Raw genomic sequence first — 23,632 nt, 5'->3', positions numbered from 1 at the left:
CTTTTCCAATGTGCTTACTGATCTTGCTATCAAACAACAAGTTGTCAAAGATTGTGGAGCCTAGGTACTCAAACTCATGGACAACCTCCAACTCATGGTCACTCACCATGATTGATGGCCCACTGTCCACATTTTGGTCCATCACCTGGCTCTTCTTTGAGTTGATCTCGAGGCCAAATTTCATACATGCATCTGCAAAGTGAGTCATAAGTTCTTGCTTAGTTTGAGCCACAATAGCTGCATCATCAGTGAACAAGAACTCCATTAGATGCTTCCTAAGCATCCTGGTCTTCGATCTAAGTAAGTCTCGACATTTTAAAGAGGTTGCTGTCCATTATGGTTTGGATAAAGATACCCTCTGTGGCAGTTCCAAGAGTAAATTTCAAAAGAACCAAAAGATGATACCAAACAATGACACAAAACCAAGAACCAGACAGTACAGTCACACAGACCAAAGAAAGACCAGAATGAGCTACAAAATTAATTTATTAAAATATTGTGTGCTTTCATCCAAAATAAACAGACATCCTCAGAGTATGTTTGTACCAAAAAACAAACAGCTTTTTATAGCACCTATAGTGAATCACATGACTCCACACACCCATTCAATTAAATGTTAAAGAAAAACACAGTTGCATTATAAATAAATACTTCTGATACACAAACATCTACAATAAAAAACATTAAAAAGAATTGTTAAAAAACACCCCTATTATTTTATACATGATAAGACTTAAGCTTTAAAACACTGCTGATAGAAATCTGTTCGTTCAGCCCAGGGGTAGTGTTAGTGTTTAATCTTACTTGCCAAAGCAACTCACGCTGTTCTAATAGATCTTCCCATGGTCCTCCCCTAGGGTCTTTCGGTAGCCAATCGAATCCAAAAAATAAAAAATGATGAGCTGGATTGTTCATAACATACTTGGCTAAAGAATTGGTGATCTTATGCTTTTTTGTATCCAAAGAGTGTTCATAGATTCATTCCCTCAACGTCCTCTGTGTTTTCCCCACATAAAAACAAGTACATTTTTAGCAAAGAACTTTGCGTGCAACTGCAACATTATGAGGGTTATTTATTTAGCTGTATTAGAACAGCATGAGTTGCTTTGGCAACTAAGGTTAAATCAACCAAGTTAAAAGTGGAATTTGCACCCAAAACAACCAAAAAGCATATATCCAAGGTGCAAAAAACAGAGGAAAGGAATCCAGTTACCATCCAAAATCAACTTTGTTTAGAATCAACTTTATTTAGAAAAAAATCCACATGCAGGTTAGAGCATTAACGCGTTGTGAATTAACCACAGCGTTTTCGTCTTCTTGCATGGACTTCCTCAGATAAAATGCCATACATTCAAATCCCTTATTTATATTGAAGTAAATAGGTAGTAAATCAATTAACCAATAAAAAATAATTGATTTAACCATTTAAAAGTTTAAAAACATGCACCTACAAATATTGTAAATGGAGGAGAAACATCTTGATAGTACAATACGTATTTTTCTTTGTCATTATAAACCAACTAAGCAAATAAAAATGCGAAACAGTATTGCTTAAAATCTTAAATATTAAAACCATTAATTATAAGTATTAAATAGTAGAAAAAAAAAAAATATATATATATATATATATATATATATATATATGTATATATATATATTAAACCATAAAACATCAGTTAAAAGGAATTTCCATTGTACATAAGGTTCTAGGACAGTATCTAATGCCAACTAGTGGCCAATATTTTAAAAAATGTTTTTAAAGTTTAGCTGCTCTTAGTTTTAGAAGTGACTTAATGGATATAAAATCATTCAGACCTGGTGTATAGTCAGCCTGTAATGTCACTTGCCACCACACCACAATTCCCTATATTCCAGGGTATCTTCCCATGGACCAGCTCTAATGTTATATTTAACATTTTTCTAACACCAAAAAACCAAAGGTAGCATCTTTACATTCCTTAGTATGTTTAAATAATGCATTAGTTTCTTTTCCTATTGATATTTCGTAAATGTGTTCATAAATCCTCTTTTTTAACTTCCTTTCGGATTTGCCCACATAAAAGGAGGTACATATTTTACAAATGGCCAAGTAAATGATACCTTTGGTTTCACAATTAAAATATTCTCCACTGGTTATCCATCTGCTTCTGCTCTCTAAAAAATATTTTTCCACACCAAGGATATATTTACATTGTTTACACCGACCACACTTGTAGGTGCCCACTTTTACTTTGTTTTCGATGTTCCCTACTTTGTTTTCCAAAATATTCTTAATACTTTTAGAATTTTTGTAAATAATCCTTTGAGGGATGTCTTTAAGATTTTCTAAATCGGTAATTGAAACAAATCTTTCCCATTCTTTCAAAAAAATCTGCTTTACAAATTTGTTTACCCTATTATATTCTGAAACTAGAGCCTGCTCATATTTTTTACCTTGCTCAACTTGTTTTTACAAAGCCACATATTCCCTATTACTCTTAATAGGTTTAAACTTATTTGGTCTCTCATTGACCACTTCTTCTCTTACACCCACTATAAAATCAAATGGGTACCCCCTCTCCAAAAACATCTTTTGAAGTAACTCACATTCATTATGAAAATCATTTTCTGCACTAGTTATTCTACTTCCCCTCACGAATTGTCCTTTGACAATGTTCTTCTTACAATGTGGTGGGTGGGAACTATCATAGTGCAGGTAGGAGTTACAAAAAGTCAGTTTTCTATATATTTTACTCTCAAATTGTTTCCCTGTTTTATATATTTCTATATCCAAATAAAAAAGGTTATTTTCAGAAATATTGTGGGTAAACTTCAAAAATGTTGCTGTGTTATTCAAGTAGGACATGAATTTGTCAAATCTTTCTATACCCGCGGTCCAAAAAGTCACTATATCATCCAGGAACCTACGGTATAGGTTCCAACAATCCTTAAAATCTAAATTGAATAGATATTTTTCCTCCCATTTCATAAGAACCAAATTGGCGTAGGTGGGAGCACAAGCTGCTCCCATCGCTACCCCCTGTATTTGTTTATAAAACTCTCCATTAAAAAAGATAAAATTATTCTTTAAAATTAAGTCCATTAAACATAGACATACTAATTTTTCATTTTGCGATAGTGTAATATCTTCATATACTATATCTTCCAACATTTCTAACCCTTCTTTATATGGTATGGATGAAAATAGATCAGCAATGTCTATGGTTATGAACAAAAGATTATCTTGATACAAATCATCCGTTATTTCCCTTAATAAATCCCAGGAGTCTCTTAATATTGTGTTTTTATTAACCCAAAGTTTTTTAAGTTTTTGATCGACATATTTGGCCAAACTATGTGTTTTGGACCCCTCTGCTGCCACAATCGGTCTAAGGGGTGGGTCCCATTCACATTTGTGAATCTTGGGTATCCCAAAAATGGCTGGTACTCTAGGCTTCTCTACCATCAAAAAATGAAATGTATTGTCGTCTCTTAATCCATCATACAATATTTCTTTTAAACTGAGATCTATTTTATTATAAGCAATATTGATCTCATTTATTGAAACACTAGAATATTTCAAATCATCACATAATATAGTGTACATTTTACTTTCATGTAAAATGTTCTCCATTAAAACCACTCCACCACCCTTATCAGGTTTCATCACCCTTAGATTTTTATCCCCTTTCAGTTGCATCAAAATTTCTCTCTCATCTTTGTTAAGGTTCCCCTTAAAAAACATGTTGTTTTGTTTTCTTCTTATTTCTACTTCTAGAACTTTTTCTAGATTTCTCAGTTGGGGATGTAATGGGGGATTGAACACACTTTTTTGTTTTAAGTCATTAATGGGTAGGTCCTGATTTTTGGGTAGTATAATATTTAAATTAACTTTTCTTAAAAACATCTTGATATCCAACAGACTCCTGGTAACATCACTTTTGTAATGGGGAATGTATTTGAAACTTTTTGAAAACAAGGAAAAAAATTCCTTCTTTAATATTGTACTACTAAAATTATATATAGTGAAATTATTGTATATGTTCTTGATTCCACCAACCGAAATCTGACTATCAGGAGGGTGGGCCGGGAGGTGTTCATTTAGTACCTCCCCCTTCTCCCCCCTCTCATCTGAAAATTTGTATTCTGTTGCCCCCTTTTATTGTTTAGTCTCTCCGACCTACACAGGGGTGGATATTCCCTTTCATAGTCATCATAATCACCATAGGGAATTTCTTCTGTATTATTTTCCTTTTCTCCAAAAGAAAATACCTGATTGTTTCCCAGGTGTTTTTGGTGTGAAAAACTAGGCTTGGGGTAACAGTTTTTATTGTCATAGTCGCTAAGGTCCCTTTCCAATTTATTCATTTTCCTACTAACTAATTCATTACTTTTTTATCAATATCTTCCCTCATACCAAAATATTTAGCTTTCTCCTCCTCAATACTAAAAATTAAATCAGTCTTAATCTGTTGATCTATTTGTTATATTTCTTTTTGTATCAGTTCCTGGCATTTTACATTCTCTCTAACCATCAAACGTAACATATCTAAACCACACTTGTTAAAAAGTTCAATCAATTCCTTATAAAAATCAGAATCATATTCCACATTGTTGGGAAATTTGTAGACCCGAAGGCCCTTTGGTACAATTTCCCTTGCGATACATTCTTTCAAATATTCATTTTCAATCGTATAAGTTCTATATTTGTACAACATTTTATATAAATTATCAAGTTTGGAATGGTAGGAAATACCCGTCCCATACTGCTTATTCACATTCGTTTTAGTTTTAAAAGAATATATATATATAACCAGTCCTTAATTTCTTTAACATTGCTGGCATTGTTAAAATGCACAGTACCTAAGGAATGAACTCTAGAGTCCGTTTTTCGCTGTTGATTTTGGATGGTAACTGGATTCCTTTCCTCTGTTTTTTGCAACTAATGTTCAATGCTAACACTCCCCCTGGGCTTAACAAACAAATTTCTATCAGCAGTGTTTTAAAACTCAAGTCTTATCAGCTATAAAATAATAGGGGTGTTTTTTTAAAAATTTTTTTTTATGTTTTTATTGTAGTTGTTTGTATATCAGAAGCATTTATTTTACAATGTAACTGTGTTTTTCTTTAACATTTAGTTGAATGGGTGTATGGAGTCATATTATTCACTGTAGGTGTTATAAAAAGCTGTTTGTTTTTGGTACAAACATACTCTGAGGAAGTCTGTTTATTTTAGATGAAAGCACTCAGTATTTTAATAAATTAATTTTTGTGGTTCATTCTGGTTTTTCTTTGGTCTTTGTGACAATTGGAGTACTTCAAGATACCAAACAGTGTTGAAGCCAGTACAACCCCCCCCCCCCCGCTTTTCTCCACTGAGAAACTCAAAAGGTTCAGATGTGGCTGCATCGTACATGATGAATCCTTCATGCCTTTCTGGAAAGGCCCAAATAATGCTAAGCAGTATTGGAGGACTACCGAGCTTTGCCAGAATTGCAAATAGACCTTCCCTACTGACAGAGTTGAATGCCTTGGTCAGCTCAATTAAGGCAATATACAGAGGTTTGTTCTGCTCCCTGCACTTTTCTTGCAGTTGCGCAACAGAGAAAACCATGTCTACAGTAGACTGTCCAACTCTGAACCCACATTGAGACTCGAGATAAACTCTTTGTGCAAGAATATGGTGCCACTTCAAGACATGTGCAAACAGCTTCCCCATGGTAGAGAGAAGGGAGATGCCATGATAGTTGTTACAATCACTTTTGTCACCCTTATTCTTATTCTGTGATGAGGTTATTGCAGCCATCAGTGAAGTTCCTTCCCAAGAACCATTATTCATTCTTGGTAATTTTAATGCCAGAGCTGGCAATGACCATCACAGCTAGCCATCTTGTCTGAGACATTTTGGAACAGGAAAGATGAATTAAAACAGACAGCGTCTCCTGGAACTTTGTTCCCAATATGAACTCTGCAAAACCAACACCATCTTCAGTGTCAAGACCCAGCACAAAGTTTCATAGCGGCACCCAAGATCGAAACATTGGCACCAATGTAACCTTGTCCTCACCACACAGCAGTTTAGGTAGTGTGAGAGTAACACAGAGGTACCATAGTACAGACTGCAATACCAACCACTTGCTCGTATCTATAATGCTACAATATCTATCATTGGGAAGAAGAAAGCTAAGTGTGCTGACTGGTTTGAAGCCCACATTGAAGTGCTGACACCCCTGATTCAGAAGAAGAGACAAGTACCGGCTGCATAGATGTCCTCACTCTATGAGGAAAACTTGCAGGCACTCTGGTGTGCTCAGAGTCAAGTGCAGCAGGAAGCTTGGTGGTGTGCAAATGATTTTTGCCTCCAACTTTGCTTCAGAGTCAGCAGGCTCAGACACTGGTAACATGCGAGGAGTGTGCGATGAGATTAAGCAAGACATCGGCCCATCACAAAGGAAGATCACCCCATTTAAGTTGGCCAGAGGCAAGGCCTTGAAAGACAGAAACAAGCAGAGGAAATGCTGGATGGAATAGTACTCACAGCTGTATGCCAGAGAGACCACAGTTATGGAGAAAGTCCTGAATGCCATTGGGCTTCTGCCAACTATGACTGAACTTGATGCTGAGCCCACCTTGGAGGAACTCAATGATGCACTAAAAGCACTCATTTCAGGAAAAGCCCCAGGAAAGGTGGTATTGCCACAGAACTCCATAAATGTGCTAGCGGTACGCTAATTTCAGAGCTGCGTGCAATACTTTACCAGTGCTGGAGAGAAGGCAGTGTACAGCAAGATATGAGAGATGTTAACATAGTAACTTACATAGTTACTACTACTGCTAGTTAAAAAAAACTGTTACAGAAAAAAAGTACTAAGTGTTTTGCTGGATTTCAAAGCTGTAAAGCTCTCAGCGATCACTGTCCGGAAGACAGTGTAACACAGTAACTTGTGTTTACACTCACATTGCCATTACACTCACATTGCCATGCCTCTGAAATGTGCAGATTTTCACAGAATGTCCAGATTTTCCAATTATATGTTTGGTCTGTTCCTCATAAAATATTTGGTTTTAGGAGAAACCATTGAGGAATAAAGTCACTAAATAATGATATTAATTTAATTTTCAGACTGTGTATGCTTCAGAAAATGTAGACAAACAATCCTGTTATTCTAGTTACTTTCTATGTTTATGAGAGGAAGTGAGAGACACGTTATTGGTACGGACAGCAGACAGAAACAAATCTGTTGTTTATTCTGCTGCTGTCAAAATGGGCAGATTTGTCTGCCTAGCAGGTATTATGATTATAAAAATAGACCATTATTCTTCTACATGAAAAACATGATTAAACCAAATAATACCTCAACACACTTTTGTTACTAAAGTGCAAGAAAAATTATTGCAATGTATGTTACGGTTGGTGTTATTGGATATAATGTAATGAATGTTCTAGTATGTGTTATTGAATGTACTCCAGCTGTACCCTTAACTTAGCCAGTAGAATGTTTTATGATGCAAACTAGGTTATAGGTATGTCAGTGAATCACCCACTTTGTCTGCCATACCCCACCATGGAAAACTGTGTGGGTACACTTTTATATTATTGTACTCAAAGGAATAATCCTCCTATAACAGCCCTGTGGCTTTTACTGCAACCACTGGTGTGGCCTCTTCAAATTCATTCTTGCATGTCAGCACCTTGTTTGCAAACCTGTGGTGATTGTTTCAGCAGATTGCATTGATGTCAGTCATAGAGTTTTCTGATTCAGAAAATAGAATAGTTCAGCCTATTTCTGATATTATTCCAGGTATGTTCAATGACTGTGAACCGAAAAAATGATGATATCCATATCCTGACTACCCAGCTTAACCAAAGAGTGAAGACAAAGCTTCCTCCTGATATCTTGCTTCCACAGAAATAATAAATGCAAGCGTATCTGACAAGGCAGTACTTTAAAGAGATGGGAATAGACCACTCCACTTGTTTTATCAGTAGTGATGATATCAAGCAATAAAAACTACTACAGAGATACTGCACTGTTACTTTCTGAATATTTTGAAAAAATACTTATTTTAGGAGCTAACACGTGGTAAGCTTCAGTTTTATAATCTCTTCCAGTTAGCAGAATTTTAAAAATCATGTTTAACTATCAGTAGTCAGTAGGTTAATTAGATGCATGCTCTTAATTGTTTAACATTTTATTGTAAAATACAGCACATTCAATCACTTATACATTTTTTCCTGTAATAAACAGATAAGCGTTTAGGTAGTACTATTTATTGGTTTATTTAATGACATTTGTTAACCAAGAAAGTCTAAATAGGTCAAAAAGAACCAAGAAACCTTTTAGTAACATGTTAAGTAAACATCTTAGTAGCTTACATTTCAATTATATGCAATGTTATAAAAAAAAAAAAAAAAAAAACATTGAAAACGGGCATATAAAAGTTGAATACACAAGAAAAAAACAATTACAAATTAAGACAGAGTATTCTTCTGTATTGCAATGAAATTACTACAATTCACATTTTTGTCTCTGGATATTATTCTAGAGATGGGAAAGAGGTTAGGAGAGCAATAACAGAAATAAGGAAGGGTAGGAATGTTAGGGTAGGAATAAGGAAGGTTAGAGATGTTAGGTTAAGATACTGAAGATAGTCAAAGGCTTCAGTTCAGCCAGGTGTGGAACATGAGTAGAACCAAGAGTTAGTAGGTGGATTTTAAGAGGTGCTTAAAGGTAGGATGAATGGTTACATATTATCTGTGGGAAAGAAGTCCATGTTTTGGTGACTGTGTAACAGTAGAGGCTATTGTTGTATCTTGGCTCCCTCGGTAGGGTAATTGCATTACTGTAGATATATACTCAATTTGTGAATCAGCTCAGACCAAGCAAACAGAAAAAAAATTGATGTTAGATGACTCCCTACTGCTTGAATGTTGTCTGGGTTACATAAACGGCAAAAGTGCATAGTGATTGTTGGAGTTTAAAATACATAACAAATTGCTGTTAAAGAGATAAATACATGAGAACCTCACAGATGATGTCCCTTGATATCTAGGATTCTGCTAACTGTGATACCAAGGCATGGGACAGAAGCCATTAGCATTCAGATAGACTTCCACATCTTTATTAAATTATATCCTCATTTGGAATAAAGTAATAGTCTGTGTTAAGCATCGTAATTAATTTTACAATGTCTGCTCTTGTTTCAACAGCATTTGAAATGAGTACCTTTTTATGGTGCTGTCCATTGATAGTTATTTTTTTCTGTAAATGCATTTGTCACTTTGAAAGATCTAAGCTAACATTTTTTGCCATTTTTCTCCCACTGCTGCCTGCCGACCCTTTGCACCCCCATAACCAATTGTCACATCCATTCCATCTTCATCAAGTTGTAGCAGCCAACTGAAAGGGGATATCATTCTGACAGTTGTAAGGGGGTTTCTTTTTTTTTTTTTTTTTTTTTTTTTTTTGCCGTAACCTTCTGGTGTATGATCAGAAATACAGTCATACAGTCTAAAGTTTGACATGGAATTCATGTCAGCAAGAATACATTAGTCATTTCTTGTAAATACATAACCCATCAAGACTGCCCAGCCTCCTAGGAAACAGCACTCCCATGTTGTCTCCAGTCTCTAACATGGACTCTACCACAGGATAATGTGCCTCAGGAAAGTACCCCATTCTCTCTGGCAAAGACAAAGACAGGCTAGCAATGTTGGATCAATTACTAGGTCTACCAGGTGACCAACAGCTAATAGAACCCAGGTTGGCCAAGTTGTACTCAGAGTTGTATCTCCACTGATCAACAGTGCTGGCCAAATGGAGCTTTCATTTAGTTTTTCTTATATACAAAATTTAATATCAGTTAGCTGAAGCACACTTATACAGTTTGCATTTGTATCATTTTCTCAAAAAATACTAGTTGTCAGTTGTACTGTTTGTATGTCACTATTTCTACAAATAGGTTTGACAGATTAAATAATACAGAGAATGGCTAAAACACAAGTGCCACAGTGGAAGTCTTAATACAAGTGTGACATTGCACCTATGCTAAATCATTACATCACATGACTGTGGTACAAACAATCTCTTTGAGATAAAGGGATAAAAGGGTTGAGGGACACCTCTCCCACTGTAAATGGACACATTATAACTATTGTGGATACCATTCATGCAGTATCAGGCCACACAGTGCTAATAGCCACTGAATGTGGATGTTGAACACGTGAGCATTGGACAACAGAAAATATCAGATATTGTAGGGAATGAATGCGCCATGATAGAAGTGTTACTACAACTGTGAGGTATGTCAGTATTTCAAGGCATTACATCATGTTATTGCTGCAAGGGATACGTGTGCCTGTAATTGCTGTAGTAAGGCAACAACATACAGACTATTGTCTCATTTAATCATGTCAAAGGAGAAGGCTTACTACAAATGTTATGTTATAACTGAAGAAAAGCATTGCTATGTCAGAAATTATCATTACTTTTTGTAAGAGGAAACAATATTTATACGTGTACATAGCAAATGTGTTTGACAGCAGTGTTAGTGACATGTGCAGTCACAATAAGACTGGCACAACGTAATCTGAGCAGTAATGGTGGGATATGAACTAACTACCTAAGATTACAAACTAGAGATTAGTGCCTGATTCACAGGTCCTACATGACATGTTACTGTAAAACGTGATAGTGCACAGATGAAGGTATGACATCACCATTGTTTATTAGCTGGAAGTTTATGCTAAATAGTGGTTGAAGGGCATAATTACATTGCACGACTACACATCATGTGTATATTTGAAGAGTAATCTACACAGTATGAGAGTGAAAGACACTCCCACAGCTGGACTCAAACCTCCTATCTGTGTAGGTAAACAATCTACAAAGCACAATATCAAAGTCGAGCATCACAGGGGATATCGCACTACAACTGTGAGATATTGCAGTTGTGTAAGCATTATGTCATCATTGTGTTTCCAAAATGAATTTTCCCTGGGTATGCTAGAATTCACTAGTTTAACACTGTCCCACTGATAGTATATCTAATAAGTGGAAATAAGCATAACAGCGGTTGTGAGGTAGCTAATTGTATATGACAGTGTCACAGTCACACTATTTCAACAGAGATGTTTTCAAACCACCTACCTATCTAGTTACACAGTCTATACAGCACATTATCAGCAGCCAGTGCCACAGGAGAATAATGACAAAAACTGAGGCCTACAGCATCTGTGGAGGGATGACATCAGACGTGTATTGCCAAGGAGATGTGTGTGTTAAAATTACTTTCACAACCATCTGGGGTTGTAGATGTTGCCACAACAAATATGTGTAAACAAATTCTGAATCCATTTACAGTCACACACACACACACACTTTTAGAAGGTAATCACTGCTGTATTTGAATATCCTACCTATCTAGTTACACATTCTGGAGAACAGGGTAGGAAAAGCAAGTGCCACAGCAAAGGTCTTTTAAAGAGTGAGAGTGCACTTTAGAAATAATGACGTCATCCAAGGGTGTAGACAGGCATATTCTTTGTACTCTGAGCATCACATCAAAATGTCTTTTTTCAATCACATTATGTCTACAACTGTTTAAATGAATGCCTCCAACAAGTGCAGTATCGCTGATCTACAAACAATGGCTTTAATAGTTTTAAGGGGAACAGCTACAAATGTTACTTATATTTATTAAGTGTTTGAGGGGCAGCATTTTGAGAAAGGTGTCCATTTTAAGTTATAGATGCCCAAAAGGGGTAGCACTAAGAGCTTGGGAGTACAAAATGGAATGTGCTTGCTACACCTCTGATATCAGTACAGTGCAGAGAAGATGTTGTTATGAAAAGTGGGTAAGGGATTTATCTACCCCTCTAAAGGTTTCCCCATGTGGAAGTGGATTGATTTCAGCTGTTGTGGAAGTTATACTTACCTGACTCTATAGCCTCCCACAGACAAGTTCACCACTGTGAGATTTGAACATCCCGTCTATCTAGTTAGATAATCTACAGGTCATTCCATACTTCTCAACCGTACAGATTTTTGCAGAATGTACAGATTTTTGCCTCGTATTTTTTGTCCATTTTTCAAAAAAGTGTGTTTTGCCTGGCAAATCAGTGTCAAATCATTAAAGATTAAAATCAGAAAATAATGACAGGCATTTGAGTTTCAGACTTCATACCCTTCAGAAAATTCATGCTAATGCAAAACCTGTTATTCTATCAACTTTCTAAGTTTGTAAGAGCAATATTTAAAAATTTTCCCTATTTTTGGACCTTTGTCCCCCCATTATTTACGGCTTTATCCAGATTTCCTGCTCTAAGAAGTTGAGAGGTATGTATTAAAACATATGTGCCACAATAGAAGCCTGACTACAGGTGAGACATACAGCAACTTTTAGGGGATGACATCATCACTTCATTGTAGAAACACTGCTATGATTAAAACACAATTCACTGATGTTGGATTATGGTCCCAGGCAAAACATGTAACTTGAATGGAATGTTACAGATTGCAAGTGTCAGTGAAAGCATTCCAACATATTATGAGCTCTACCCAGATGTGGTAGTCAGTGCTGCATTCAAATGACCTACCTAATTAGTTGCACATTCTAGTGAAGCACAACAGAAGTCTGACTTCTATAGTGTGAAAGTGTCCTTTGGAAAGAATGACCTCATCAGTGTGTTACAGAGAAGATGTTACTGTGAAAGGTGGGATGAGGGGATGGTGGAGTCATCTAGCAGTTTAAAACGTTTCTCCAGATTGGAAGTTGACTGAGCACAGCTGAGTTGGTGGACATGCTTCCTGACTACATACACCCTCAGTTACACACACAAGATTCTTATGTTGAGCATCAAACTTCTTACCTATCTAGTTATATAATGTAGAGAGCAGAGTGTTATTAACAAGTGCACACAGACGAAGTGTGGCTCTTAAGGGGAGAGTGCACTATTGACAAGATGACCTCATCATTGTGTTGCAAAGATGATGTTTCTGTTAAATGTGGGATAAAGGAGCTGTGTGCAAAACTAAACATATTCTCCACAGGGCAGTGGACACAGCACCAAACATTATGTACCAGTCACTGTACCCACACAGAATACAGAGCAGATGCATGTTATGGTCATGATTTGTATGCAATGATTTGCACATTTGTCAAAACAGCTGCACTTAGTCAATCCTTATATGAATGCTACAGGTGTATTATGAAAGACATGAGGGACCAAACATGCTATTGCTAGTGTGAACATGGCCTCTGGAAACAGTTTGGAATCAAGGTGGTTTATTTGATGACACAGAAGTGGTGGGAAGAAGTGGACAGCTGGTGACAGGAACAGACATAATAACACATTAGCGCATGTTTCATTCCTGCACATTTAGCTGTTGTGTTACTGTTTGCTTTATCAACACAATTATTCAGACAAGATCTGTATAAGACAAGCTTCACAACAGGGACCAAGCATATTAATATTAGACAGGATAATGGTGTGTTAAGGAAAGGTGTAGCCAACATTTATAGCCACAGGAGTCATACAAAACATTCATAAACATTTTTCATTCATCTTGATTTGAATCTTGAGAGCATTCCAAGAAAAAAACTTGATACCTGACTATTATCTAAACACACCATGTAGGAAGTCATACTTCACAAAGTAACCATGTGACAGAAGATTGCAGAAAACAAGATTGCATGTATTACTCTTCATTACCCTCATAACATCTGTAAGCTATACATTCAGCTCTTCAGCTTGTTCAAACGTAGATTAACCTGACTAAATATAACTAAGCGCAGCAGCGAGAAAGGCAAAAGAGTAAAGCAGCCAATGGCAAACTCACAACATTTTGCTTATTTGGCCTCAGTTACAGTTGGAGTTCAGTGCTAGACATACCTCTCAACCTGGAATTATCAAAAATCTGGACAAGGCCCACGAAAAATAGGTACAAATCTGTACGCTGATTAACATAAAATGTACATACATAATTATATAACTCCGCCCACTCCAATGGAATTGTAGGATAACAACTTTCAAACGCAAACTGAAGAACAGACAACCAAAATATGGCACCAGAGTCCCCCTGCAGCCATTCCAGTATCCCATTACCTGGCTATTTCATCCCATTTCCCATATACACTGTTGTGTCTTTCAGCTTTTCCCGGTTAAGGGTCGCCACAGCGGAACTCCGGTCCACTAATGATTGGCAGTAGATTTTTACATGCCGAGTTGCCAGCTCTGACGCACAACCTTCAACGAAGGTACGCCCATTCACGCATGTCTCCACACAGAAGACGCTTTAGCTGAGAATCGAACAGGACAACGTCTTACTGTGAGGTGACAACGCTACCGCAGCACCACCACTGCAGTATTGCTTTACTTCTACAATAATTATTTGGATTTTATTTTAACATTTTGTAGCACAATGCACAAACACAAATAGGTATCTGCTAAACAAAATAATATTACTGTCTCACAAAAAAAAATAAACTTGGCATTAAAGCTTCTCTGCCCTTGAAACTCACATTCATTGAAACAGCATAGAAACCCACACTACATCCAAAGAAAATGCATCTGGCCAGTGGTGGATAAAGATTACTTTTGGGCTGTTTTCAAATCATAGGCCCCATGCACACAAAACAAGAAACATACATGTGCCCTTTGATACACCTTCCTGATTAAATTATATTCCTTGTATAATACAGCACACTTGTTAGACTTAAGTTAGAGCGCATTTTAAATTTAGAGTTTGAACATTTTTCCAGTAGGCAATGAAACTAAATGTATGAGCCAATAATGACAAAATTGCCCAATTCAGAACATTTCCATCATAAAAGTCTACTGCCACACACACACACACACACACACACACACACACACAATTGCATTTTAAATGTATTGTTTGAACATTTTTCCAGTAGGGAATGAAACAGAATTCATGAACCAATAATGACACAAACTGCCCAATTAAGGACATTTCCATCATAAAAGTGTAAATATATAAATAGAATGACAGTAGTGTAAGCCATAGGCATTTTGCACAGCTTCTTGGGGGGGGGGGGGGGACAAAAGGGCAAATACCAGAGACACATTTTAATCATTGCTTTATAATTTTGGAAAGTTGCTGGAATAAAACATGTTACCACCATGCATCATTTCACTGCTAAGTCTTGTACCCAGGACCCTCTGCACTACAGTCAGAAGTGAACAACATACCCTTATGCTGAAATCATCAGCTTCTTGAAAGACAGTTAGACTGAAATTTAAATGGCTATCATTTAGTGAATTCAGTTCTCACTTCTCACCATAGCTCTCAACCTCTTAACACAAAAAACCCAGACAAAGCCAATAATGGGGGAATACAGAATTCAGTTCTCATTTATCACCATAGCTCTCAACCTCTTAGCACAAAAAAACCTGGATAAAGCCAATAATGGGGGAATACAGCCCCAAAATAGGGACACATTTCAAATACTTAACTGATCTTATATTGTAGTTTAATTAGGAAGCCTTTAAAAGATAATATACATTATTTATGTTTTATTCAGTTTAATTAGGAATCTTGAAAAAAGGCATATGCATTCAAAATACCACATTCAGTAGCATGAGTTTATATCAAAAATTGTGATAAGCAGGTATGCTGTTTAAAGTTACATTGTTATAATAAAAAAGCTGGGGAGGAGGTATTCAGCTTTACCCTGAATCGCAATGGCATTGCTTTTATACAGAAACTCAGTAAATGATAACAAATTCAAATGCAGAAAAGATTTATACTTCTCCCAGTTCAATGTGCTAGCTTTGAGGATTAGGAAATCAAAAACCTGCCTCCCCCATTTTTCTGCCAAACTTCCATACATTTATTTGGTGCATTCCTAATCCATCACCCCTCATTCATCCCAGTCTCACTTATTTCCTCAGGAAAGCTCTTTTGTGTGTCAGCCGTTAACTTTTACTCTGAAAATGCATCCTGTCTTATACTGTTCTTATGCATGTCTTATTCTAGCTTCATAAATATAATCATTTGTTGATTCCACATGTTAGCTTCTACGTGTTAATTCATACAGCTAATCAATTAATTACACATTTTAAGGTATAAACTAAAAGGTTTGCTCAGTTAAGTGACTTGAGCAGAGTCACATAGCATGCAAGAGGAGGTTGTAATTACCCAGTCCTGGTCTACTGGATTTTAATATCTCAGTGGATACATCTTTGGGAGGGTGGCGGTTCAATTATATAACATTCATGACAATTATTAAGTCTACTTGCAAGTTAAATACTGCTAAAATAAAATAAACATCAAATAAATAAGCTAAAAAACAAATAAACAGTAAGTATAAAAGTACAATATCCTTTGTTCTAAACATATTTTATATTTACCAATATGCACTTTTAATAGTACCTGCTTTGGTTTTCTTCATCTTTTTGAGAATCAGCAGGGTAGTAACTGCACGTACCAAAGGCTGTTTATATCACATCAGACAGGAATACAATGGTTCTGTATCGTACCCTGGTACTGACACTTGCACATTAGATGGTTTATGATCATACTTGATGTACCAGACTGGAATTCAGAAACTTTCAGCAATGATATACATCATGAGCCTGAAATTAAAGAGCCTAGGATTCAATGAGGATGGCTGATGTATGGAAATAGCAGAGACAAAATATAATTATATATATAAATAATGTTGCTGATGCATTGCTGACATGTTGACCATCTCTGAGCTATACACACACACACACAAACACACACACACACACACACACACACACACACACACACACAAACACACGTACAGCGGCAACTCCATGTTCTAACTTCTGTCCAGAATCCATACAGCAGTTTCAGTTAGGTTGGCACCTTACTGGGGACGGTACATGTGCATTTAAGGGGTTCCAGCATCTAGCTCGCAAGACATTTCCCTGCGAGCTATATCGCCAAAATCAAATGGCTGCAGCAGCACTTTGCCCTAGTGCAATACGGCTGAAAAGCATAGCCACTGCAGCTGTAAGCTATGAACGGAAATATACCTGGTGGTGATCCTTACGGCTGTCTCTGCTTGAATACAGCCGGGCAGCTGTCTGTAAGGATCGCCACCAGGTATATTTCCGTTCATAGTTTACAGCTGCAGCGGCTATGCTTTTCAGCCGTATTGCACTACGGCAAAGTGCTGCTGCAGCCATTTGGTTTCGGAGATGTAGCTCACAGGGAAATGTCTTGCGAGCTACATGCCGGAACCCACATTTAAGTACCATTTTGTTTCATGCATGAACCTGTTGTCAGACTCTGCATCAAAATTTGGCAGTCTTTGAGTTATTTTATTTTGGAATTCAATATGTTAACCACAAGACCACAGTTTCAGTAACCGTGAGCTGTTTTTGACTGATCAGAGGGCAAAATAGGCATAAAAGACAGGAAGACTGACATCTTTATAAGAAAAATATGTAAATGGCAAGATAATACCTGCATTTCGAAAAAAAATGTTCCTTTACAAAAGTAAATAATGTAAACACAGCTGTTAGTGTATACTGAATTACAGCGTCAACTCTGTGTTTGGTCCGGAACCCATCGGGCTCAAAACAAGCTTAAATCCACCCATCTAGCTCAAAATGAGTTTAAATTCATAACACTGCAAGCACTCTGGCAATGAGCTTAAAATCCGTAATGGCACAAGCAGTCCGTTGAGCTTAAACAGCTGGCAGTCCCAGTATTCAAACAGATGTGGTCCCAACCTCCCACGCAAGTCCCTTGAGTTTAACTCCAACAGGCTGATGGAGCTGACATCATCACACATGTGATGACATCAGCTCCAAAAGCGCAGAAATTAAAAAGTTTTAAAAATAATGAAAAAAAATCGGAAATGAAGGGGTGCCACTCGGGAATCATGGCACCCCATTACTGAGACCCCAAAACTCGGTAAAAAACGAGTAATTCAGGACAGTTTGGAGGTCTGGTGCTAGACATTGCACAAATGCAGAGGTTCATAGGTTTAAAGGTGTGTACTAGGTTAATGGCAATGGAGCCTATATAAGCCTAGCCCAAGAAGATTCCCTGCCATCATGCCCCCCAAAGTTAGTTCCCAGTGCTCCTGTCAAGCAAGGCCACTGAAATGATCCCCGGGGTGAACTTCCTATCGCCCACCCACTCGTCAAGATTTCTCTTAAAGGGTACCAGTGAAGTGCTCTGCTTGACGTGAATGGGAAGTTTGTCCAGAGTATGAGAAGTCGCTGGGTTACGAACCTGTCCCTCCAGCATTTTCTGTTTATTCTGGCAATGAGGTTAAGGTCCCTGGACCATGTGGCATGGAGGGATTGGGATTTCTTTAGGTGTAGCATATCTATCAGCTCTGGGTCAGACATGGCTTTGTAGGTCAAGCAGTGATCACCTCTAAGTAGGTGATAAGAAACAGAGCATAGCTGGAGTTTTTTGAGTCTGTCCATATAGGGCATGTGTCTAAGGCCTAAGATCCTCTTAGTGAGGTATTTTTGTGGCCATTCCAGTTGTTGTATGTGTCTAGTGAGGTACATACCAAATGGGGCATTGTATTCTATATTAGGTCTAATGAGGGATGAGTAGAGTGGGATTATGACCTCTTTCTTCCTGGATGAGAAACCTTTTGTAATGAGATGTGCCACACAGAAGGACTTTCAGTGGCAATGTGGTTATCAAAGGAGAGGTTGCTATCAACCTGTGTCCCCAGGTCTCTTATCACACCTTCACTGTTTAGTGGACTACCGCCTATATGGTAGTTCATGGGCACTGAATTTTTCCCAAAGGGAATGACAATGCACTTTTTGGCATTGAGCTTAAGGCCATGGTTCTGGCACCAGTCACTGGTGTCAGTAAGGTCTTTTTGTAAAATGTCTACATCAGTTGGAGAATCAGTAATGGCTCCCAGTTTGCAATCATCTGCAAACTTGGTCAGCCAGAGTCCCTTTCTGTTGACTTAAACTTCATAGCAGTAGATGCCAAACAGGAGAGGACCTAGGACCAATCCCTGTGGGATACCACTTGTAACTAATCGGTAGTCAGATTTGGAGTCTGCTACTTTCATAGTGTGGGTTCTATCAGTGAGCCAGTTGGCAACCCATCTTATTACATAAGGGTTTATGTCTAGTTTAGTGAGTCTGTCTATGATTCCTGAGTGAGGGATTGTGTCGAAGGCCTTGGCAATATCTAGGTAGGCTGTGTGAACTACTTTGCCCTCATCCACAGCTCTGGTGACAGACTCAAAGAAGTCTATCAGGTTGAGCAGGCATGATCTACCTTTCACAAACCCATACTGCGTGGGGTCCAGAGTTTGGAGATTCTCTATGTCCTTATTTATAAGGTCCATGATGATGATGCACTCGATAGCCTTACATATCAAACTCATCAGGCTAATGGGACGGTAGTTCCAAGGGTCTGTAGTTGCTCCCCCTTTGTGGAGTGGGATGACCATAGCAGTGCGCCATTTAATAGGAACAAAGCCTGAAATGAGGCTGTGATTAAACAGGGTACTCAGGTGTGGTCCCAGTTCACTTTGGAATCCATGTAGAACACAGCCAGGGATATTATCAGATCCCATGGAAGCTGTATTCTTGGCTTTTGACAGTGCATTTTTTACCTGTATAGCCATGATAACAGGGACTTGGCATTCCTTAGGTATTGTGATAGGCCCTTTAGGAGGTGAAAAGGGGGTAAAGTTTGCACTGAACCTGTCAGCAAATATGTTGGCAATATCAGTTGGTTCTGTATATGTATTGCCATTGTGCTGGAACTCAGAGCAGATCTGAGTATTACCATGTAGATTCTTGACATAACTATAGAATGCCTTGTGGTTGTCTTTAGAATCTGGAGCAATTTTGTTTTCATAGCTAGCTTTAGAGGATTTGATGATGGATCTCAGTTTTTTTCTGAGGGTAACAAAGGAGTTTTTCCAGTCTTGGGAAGTCACTCTTTTCTGCAACAGTTTTTTTCCTTCTGTTGTACAGTTTGTTTATGGTGGGGGACCAACAGATTGGCCTCCTTTTTTTGGAAGAGAGCGTCTTGGTTATGTTTGGTATGGCCTGTTCCATGTACTTGTGTATGTGCTCATACAGTGCATTTGTGTATGATTCAGCAGTCATGCACCTATTTTCCATTTGCATGGGTATTGGGAATTTAGCCACCTCTGTTTTTAGAAGCCCAAAATCGGCTTTGGAAAAGTTTTTTTATGGTGGTATCCTTTGGGGGGGGGGGGGGTGAGGGTGGGATGTTGATATCCATGGTGATTAGCTTGTGATCAGATCTGACCAGGGAGGATTTGATTACTGGTGTAGAGCAACAGTCACCCATGTTATAAATGATCAGATCAAGGATGTTTCTACCTCTGGTGGGGGCAAGAATGAGTTGGTCCAGGGCATTGAAATTAATGAATTCCAGAAAATGTTGAGCAAGTGTGTACGTACATGAGTAATTTACCCAGTTAATGGAGGGGTAGTTAAAGTCTCCCAGTATAAGGGTATTGGGTTGTACCCTAATATTTTCCACTGTGTTTAGGAATATGGAGAGGGAGTCTTCGGACATGGTGGGAGATGTATATCAGGCTACAACCTGGATTGCAGTTTTACCCAGTGTTAGTTGTACCTGAAGTATCTCTGATGCATTATGTTAGGCTACTAGTCTGGAGGTGTGCATATCCTTTATGAATATGGAGATATCACCACCTTTAGTGCTTCGGTTCAGGTTTAGGGGCCGAAAGGTGTGGTATGAATTATAGCCTGGTAGTGCTGGGGTGCTCTCCGTATCCTTGAACCGGGTCTCGTTCACTGCCCAGATGTCGATGTTCTCCATTTTAAGGAGTGCTTCGAGAGAGTTCATTTTGAGATTTAGACTTCTAGCGCTGAGTAGCATAACCCTAAGATTTTGTTTGCCTGTAGCTGTTATGGTGGTAATTTTGTCTTCAGGACATTGCCTAAAAAGGCACAATAGGGGTGGCAAGAGCCTTGGCCAGTATCCAGAATCCCTGGGGTGACAGATGCAGATCATCTCTGGTGAAGCATAAAGGTCTTTTGATCATGTCATCCCAGGCAGACAGACACTGGATCCCCTTAGAATGACACCAAAAGCCAATTGTTGAAGTCAATCATTTTCTGCTTGTACTGTGGTATCATTCTGGGTGGCGGTATGATGCTACGCAGAACTAGGATCATACCTGCCTGGGCTACAAGATCAGAGAGCTCTTCTATGTCTCTTTTCATGTAGCCCAGGGAGGTATGTCTCAGGTCATTCACACCAACATGGACAACGACAGAGTCATATTTGTACCTGTTGTGGAGTGACCCAAGTGCATGCATTATGTGGCGGATCCTGGCACCCGTCAGGCAGCTGACTGTAACTTTCTCCTTATTCATCCTAGTGAGTGGGACATCAGTGTGCCTTACTATTGAGTCACCTATGACTAGTGTATTGGGTAAGTTGTTTTGCCTTATGGGCTTTGGTTGAGTGGCACACTGTTTATGTGAGCTACGTGTCTCATGGTTTGTGCTGGGATGTGGTGGTTGTTTGTATTTCTGCCTCGGAGGTTTCTGTTTGGGCAGATTTTTACTGAGAGCCTCTGCGAAAGTAGGTGTGTGTTTTGTGTTACTATGTGAGGGTTGGTATATGTTCTGGAGGGCTATGTTTTGAATGTGGTATGGTGCAGGTGTTATCCTTCTCCTCCTGACTGGCTAATCTAGTCTTGGCTGGAGAGTGCTTCGCTTCCAATTTGGCTATATATGTGCATCTTTCACAAGTCATAGTGTTGGGTGGTAAGAGGAGAGGGTTTTCTGTATACGAGCCAGTTGCTATACTGCCTCAGGATGCCCAAGTTCACTAGGTTGACAGGAGAAAGCACAGGGAACTGACCTTTAGACATGCCTGGATATGAGTTCACTGTATTAAGTACTGAAGCCTTGTATAGGAAAAATGTCATTCAAAGTGTCTGAGTCTGTACAGAGCACTTCCAAACACTCGAGGGGAAACCAATATGTAGACCCTGAAGATTTAAGGATGAAGTATTTAGGCAGATATTCTGAAGTTAGGAAGAAACCAAGCACTACTTACTGAAAATAAAGAATTAGCTTGTCAAGAATGATGTAAAAAGGGGAGTCACATGAATGGCTACTGTCTGGCTACTACTAATGCTGGTCTCAGCACAGCTTCATGCTGTTGGGATACAATACTCCTTGGTAGAATACTAATGATACAGACGGGACAAGATACATTAACAGGGTGCAGATGGAGGCAGTGACAAAGGAGCTTCTGAAAGAAGCAGGATGAAGGTGACTCACAACAATATGTAGCCAACAGCTACACATAAAATAGAGTACTAACACAGTGAGTAACACTTAGCTAATGGCTGGATTAGAAGCCTTGAAAGTAGTCAAAAATATGTCTAGACGTGAACATTATCTCATTACGCTACAAATAAATTGCTGCTTTGAATCATTTAAATAACACACTTGAAGAACAGTGACAACTTACTGAAGTAGAATGGGTGAACAGAGAGACACACATGAAGAGAAGAATAGCAACAATATTTTTTGTTGGACAAATATGTTTTGTGGAAAATGTAGGCCCATGTGTATGGTGTGTTACTCTTACTTATTACCTCATTATTAAGCTGCTGTACTCTGCACAATAAAGTACCTGCTATAATGAGAAATAAGGGGTAGGAGGGTGCTTCAAACATTAGCAGGATAAGGGTGCCTTACTAAGGCTCCCTGTTGGGGCTGCAATGTGTTTGAAAATGTCTTACTGCACTATTCGAATGATATGTTAATGAAATGTTGTAAATGGAGAGAAATACAGATGTTTGCAGTTAAAGATAAGATAAGAATATGAAATGTTATAAAATAATAATTTGACCTGCAGCTGTAATTGAACCTATGACACTGTGCAAGAACATCAGTCTATAAACAGGGGAATTATCTCAACATCAAAAATGTCCAGCACCAAGGGTGAAAAATTACTTAAATTTAATGTGGCAGCTCCAAAATGAAAATAAACAGCAGACCAGTTTTTGCCAAAAGTTAGCCTTCCTCAGTGCTATAACCATGAGAAACACACACAATAAGTTTAAATAGTAAACCTAATTACAATACAGCATCTCATTGGATAATCAATTTAACTCATTCAGGCCAGAGGGGGCTGTTTAAAACTGTTTAAATACTGAGGAAGGCTAACTTTTGGCCAAAACCAGTCTGCTGTTTATTTTCATTTTGGAGCTGCCACATTAAACTTAAGTAATTTTCACCCTTGGTGCTGGACATTTTTGTTGTTTGATTACAGTGGTTCAGTCTGTGCACCTGCTGTACTTGCTGATCTCCTTGGGCTACATTGAATTATCTCAACATGCCACATAGGAACTTCTATTTCATTACATCCAGCATCCTGAGAATTGTTACAGTAACTGTTTTATAGTATTGCCTTTGGTCTGTCTTTATGCTGTATTCCCAAAGCACAGCAGATTTAAGCACATTTGTGCAAAATTAACTGGCTACTGCAACAAAAATTAAAATCTTCAGCTTTTGCTATAGGAAATTAAACAGAATTCATTGTCACTTAGCACTGATGTTCTATGTCAACCTCTGCACAAATGCAGAGGACAAAAAGTGAAATCATTTCCATGGGCCATTTCTGGCCATGTGTGT

This window comes from Protopterus annectens, chromosome 10.part0 (genome assembly GCF_019279795.1).
Source record: "Protopterus annectens isolate FY-2018-M chromosome 10.part0, PAN1.0, whole genome shotgun sequence".
Lineage (NCBI taxonomy): Eukaryota > Metazoa > Chordata > Ceratodontiformes > Protopteridae > Protopterus > Protopterus annectens.
This window is presented reverse-complemented; position numbering follows the sequence as displayed.